We start from the raw sequence: 5,777 nt of genomic DNA, 5'->3' as shown, positions 1-5,777 counted from the left end.
TAAGAGATATGAAAAAAAAAGTTGATAAACACTGAACAGAACATTGCACCGCCACAGCGGCTGTTTGGCTAGTACTGTAGGTAAATTTAAAAATTTCAGTAGAAAATGCGGCAGACTAAACCTCGACATATCAGCTTCAAATTTGGCATGGAGTCTTAGATATGTATAAGGAACAATGCCTGAAGAGTGCAGCTTTGAGCAAAATTTCACTGCCCCCTACTGTTCTATGTCCCAACGTGACCGCCATTACATAACACAAATGGAACATGGTTAATGGTTTGGGTGATTCGAGAAGGTCATATCAAGCTATGGTCACTTTTGAAAGGTTATTGAAGGCCATTAACCACTTCCATGAAAACTTTTCCGAAACCTTACTTAGAAAAACATTGCTTCCGAATTTCATCAAAACAAAATCTATAACACTAACTTTGCTCTCTCTCTCTCTCTCTCTCTCTCTCTCTCTCTCTCTCTCTCTCTCTCTCTCTCTCTCTCTCTCTCTCTCTCTCTCTCTCTCTCTCAGCAGTATCCCACGAAGAGTAGTTGGACTTACACTGTAACTTCCAATATTCTTGATTAAATCTGTGACAGCGTCCTCATGGGAGTTGGTCGCCCGAGCTGAGGAATATTAAACAACAATTTTATATTTATTGACTTGGATACACCGACCTTACCATTACTAAGGGGGACAATAGTTGAACAGTGAACATTTCTCGTCCCTCAAAGGTTTCCCTATAGTGGACAGGCAGACGTACAGACAAATGGATGACTGTTATATTCTCTCCTGTTTGGGGGTTAATATGTGTCAGCTATCTGTTGACCTCATAATTATTTAAACTCCTTCATCAAGAGTAAGAAGAATCGTGCTCTTAAAGGATCGTGTTCAGAGGTCCGGAGCTGTCATGTGTGTGTGTGTGTGTGTGTGTGTGTGTGTGTGTGTGTGTGTGTGTGTGTGTGTGTGTGGTCGACTGGGTGAATATATGAATGTATGAAAATATGAACTTGCATTAATACTTATAACCGAAAAAGAAATTATTTATAAGCTTCGAAATTCATATAGTTTATACATATACATAGAGGCTTAAGCAAGGGAGTAGCGACCTCACCCCCTACCCCCTCGCACCTGTTTGTTTACACAGTTCTGCTATGACCTGTTTGTTTACACAGTTCTGCCATGACCTGTTTGTTTACACAGTTCAGCCATGACCTGTTTGTTTACACAGTTCTGCTAGGACCTGTTTGTTTACACAGTTCAGCCATGACCTGTTTGTTTACACAGTTCTGCTATGACCTGTTTGTTTACACAGTTCTGCGAGGACCTGTTTGTTTACACAGTTCTGCTAGGACCTGTTTGTTTACACAGTTCTGCCATGACCTGTTTGTTTACTGCAGTTCTGCTAGGACCTGTTTGTTTACACAGTTCTGCCATGACCTGTTTGTTTACACAGTTTTGTTATGACCTGTTTGGTTCCTCAGTGCTGTAATTATTTATTTACGATCGTAACCTTAGGAAGACAATCCACTTCTCTAATACTAGATTAATAAAGGAAGAGTCATGACCCGAGAGAGAGAGATAAAGAGAGAGAGAAATTAGATAGATATATTAGAGAGAGAAAGAGAGACTTCTCCTGAGCAGTCTAGATCTTGGGTCCAGATGAGGCGATCCTTGAAGGCTTCCGTGAGACAGAATAGCCCTGGGGGTAGGGGAGGGGGCCGGGGGGGGGGGGTCTCCAGCTGTGTGTGGTGCAGGACAATCTCGCCAGCCTCCCAGATTGTCTCGCTGCCTCTTCGTCGACAATTTTATGGCCTGATGGAAAAAAAATAGCGTTGGATTTTGAAACATTTCTCATGCGAGGGATTTTACATTCATGGCCGCTTGACGGTATTGCCAGGCAGGAATATTCGGAAAATTCTATATAGGAATGAAATTTAATTCTCAAAGCTTAGGTGAAAAAAAATATGATCATTTGAAGGTTACACACCCAGGCGTTTATTTCAATTAATGATTAGCTACCCAAGCTTATTTCACTTTTAAGCTTAGACACCCCTGCTTATTTAACCTGAAGCTTAGACACCACAGCTTATTTCACCTGATGATTATTTAGACATCCTAACCCGACTCGAAGTGAAGGGGGTTAGGTTAGGTTAGCGTTAGAGTGGTTAATCTGCAGGTGATTTAAATAAGAAACACAACGGAAAAATATATTGGAAACACATACAGGTGTTTTGACCGATACAGTGAGCAATATTTCACCATGTGGGATTATCCATATTTTTTAGGATTTCTTTTTAGAATTGGGAAAAATAGTGTGCAATGAATCAAGTTATGGACTTTGTTATAATTGGTTAGGTTAGGTTAGGTTAGGTGTTGTTACTTTTGGTTAGGTTAGGTCAGGTCAGGGTAGGTGAGGTGATGTTAAGGTGGGTTTGGCTAAGCTGTGTTAGGTTATGTTAGGTTAGGTTAGGCTAGGCTAGGTTAGGTTAGCAAAGGTTAGATTACGTTATGTTAGGTTAGGTTAGGTTTTCGTATTTCAGTTATGACTAAGAGACAATAACAGATACAATTTGCCTTGGTCTAATTATCACAAAAAAGCTAATGTAAAATATTTACTTATTGTTCAAAAAATGTAAAATATATATTTACTTCCCCCCAAATGAGGAATTGTTTACCTTAGTATATAAATATCGTAATTATAAATGGAAATTATGGAATCGGTGATAGTTCAGTGGGCCCCGACCTTACCTGATCTGACCTAATCATGCCTTGCCCTCTAACCTAACCTAACCTAACCTTACAGGGTTTCAACTGTCTTACAGTTCTGGTTGGGTGTCCACTCTCCCAAAAAAGTATCCCCCCGGGACTGGTGTATTTGTAAATGAAGACAGTAACACATGCACAACAGTCTCGGTTCAGTTAGTATTTCTTATTGTGAGTTGCACCTTTCGTTCTTTCTTCTTGCACCACATTATCACCATCATATCTGCACTATACCACCTATTATCTACTTAATGTAATGTGATGAATTGTCATACCATATACACAACCAATAACGTCATGAGTAACCTCGCTGCTTTATGCACCTTAAATACCATTTCAGCCCCAGGGGATGAGTTGCCAAATAGGAATATAACGTTACTATGTTTTCATGAATCTAGGTTACAATAGAATCGCTTCGAGCGAAATATAAAACACTATGATCCTATATTACAGTCATTTGCAAATATAGTAATTACAGGTGTATTGTGATGTCATATCTAATTGCAATGACATTATGATTTACTGCATTGCGTTATTATCTCTACCTCAATTGATGAGGTAACAATTATGAATATACCGTATCATCACATGATTCGTGCTGACAACGGAACATTATCTGATACACACTACGAGGCGATATCTGTCGGTACAAGCTGTGTTTTCCAATAAGTCTCGGGTACTATTGTTGGTTAGGGATGTCCAGCAGAAAACATCCACTATTTGTCTGCCGTTGATTTTATTTTCGCTACAGATACTAGGGAGGCTGACCTACCAACATAATGCAGGAATCACAATTAGTGATCGGAAATATTCGTCCATTGTGACGCATTGTATCGATGAGTAAAGGGGCCGATACTTTTTGGGGAGAGTGTAACGTATTGACTAACACTTGGGTATATTTCACAAGTAATATACCTCACTGTTATATTTAAGCGATATAGGTATGGTTCAACCTTTATGTTTCTATTATATAAAATTATTTAAGAACATATTATTGTAAGTTTAATCAAAGTTGTTAAACATTATACGAGAATAGAATTTTATGAATATTCAAGAATTATATTATTTTTTTCAGTTCAAGACTAAAGTTATATCTGTTAATTCAAAGTTCTTTGTGTTCTTCAAGAACAAAGTTTATTAATTACAATCGTAGTGATATACATAGATTATTACTAGTATTTCAGTTCAGACGGACATTTTTTTTCATGATTATAATGTGTACTTTCATAATAAAATTCATCCTCTTCATGTGTCCAAAACAAACAACATGACAACTTTTCTGGTTAGGGTTGTGAATTTCATGTGTGTGTGTGTGTGTGTGTGTGTGTGTGTGTGTGTGTGTGTGTGTGTGTGTGTTAGTCAGTTGAGAGCGACACCCTGTTTATCCAGCCACTCCTGTTTGGCGTCACTAGCGGGTGTGGCAGAGAGAGGTGGTCACGTGAACAAACACAGTGGCTGGGGCCCTTGTGTGGGTTAATATTTTATGACTGACGGTAGTGGGTGACGTTCACTAGAGGCACGACGGGAGGGAGTGACCAGTTCTGAGGCAGCGACTAAAATGCCATCATGTACAGTCATGGAAACAAGTCCTTTTCATCATCCCTCCACTCATGAACCTTGAGACTCGTAAACCTGTGAATCGGAGACATGACACATACATTGTTAGGCTCATAGATGGTTACACTGTGTGGTGTTTCGGATTTACAGTTTCATAAGGCTCAAGGCTCATGAATGGGACGGAGAACGGACAGGATTTTTTCTGTGACTGTGACTAGACAAAATTTCACCAGACAAAATTCCAACTGGGCAAAATCCCACCACCTAAATATTTAAGTGGACAAAACCCCACCAGGTTAAAGTAAAGGTATTCAGGCGACTCAGTGATAAGTGGCTGGATCACCCACAGCCAGCCAGCCACCTGATGGATCCTGATGTGCAAATACCTAACTCTCTCTCTCTCTCTCTCTCTCTCTCTCTCTCTCTCTCTCTCTCTCTCTCTCTCTCTCTCTCTCTCTCTCTCTCTCCTTCCCCAGGTGAGGTCCGCTGCGCCTCACCTGTTCTTCTCACGAACACCGACCATGACCCCTAACTCTCCCTCTTCCCCCTTCTGTCTCTGTTTCGCATCTCCTCCTCCTCTTCCCAGTCCCCTCTCCCCTGTCTCTATCTCTCTCACCGCTCCATTCTCCCCTTTTTTCTCTCCCACACACCTCTTTCTCCCTCCCCCCCTTTTCCCTTCCCTCTCTCACATATTTCTCCCTATTCCCCTTTTTAGTTCTCTTTCTACCCATCTTTTCCTCTCTACTACCCTCGTCTCTCTCTCTCTCTTCTCTCTCTCTCTCTCTCTCTCTCTCTCTCTCTCTCTCTCTCTCTCTCTCTCTCTCCCTCTACTTCTCCACTTCTCTCCCCATACCTCTTCTTCCCCTTTCCTCATTTCCTCTCTCTCCTTCTCTCAATGCCTATCTCCTGGCCCCCCTATGTCTTCCCCTTATCTCCCCCGCCTCCCCTTACCTCCCCCCCCTACAAATAACCTCTCCCTACTCCTCCTTCGTCCATTTAAAGCTGCTAGATGGTTATGTGTCTGGCCCACATATGCTGAACACATGTGTATCTATATGTGTCGTTGTATATATGTGTCGTATCTATGTGTCGTTATATCTAGGTGTCGTGGTGTCGTTGTATCGTGAAGGAAACATTGTAGTTACTAAAATTGGCGATGAAAATTTTTATATAATTTTCCTAAATCTGTGGCGGACCATTTTATTTGTTCACTTTTTAATTTTTTGAGGAACATTATTATGATTAATTTTGTGAACAAGAGAGAATATTTTTGTGTTGAGATTTTAAAAGAGAAGAGTAATCACCTGAAGAATTTTCACCCTAGAATATTTCACCTAAAGATTATCCATCCTGAGACTATTTTGAGGGGATGGGGTTAGGTTGGGTTATGTTAGGGTAGGTTAGGTTGGGTTATGTTAGGGTAGGTTAGGTTGGGTTATGTTAGGGTAGGTTAGGTTGGGTTATG

Source organism: Homarus americanus, unplaced genomic scaffold (assembly GCF_018991925.1).
Source record: "Homarus americanus isolate GMGI-L3 unplaced genomic scaffold, GMGI_Hamer_2.0 scaffold7626, whole genome shotgun sequence".
Classification (NCBI taxonomy): domain Eukaryota; kingdom Metazoa; phylum Arthropoda; class Malacostraca; order Decapoda; family Nephropidae; genus Homarus; species Homarus americanus.
The sequence above is the reverse complement of the archived record's forward strand: the minus strand, read 5'-3'. Positions refer to the sequence as shown.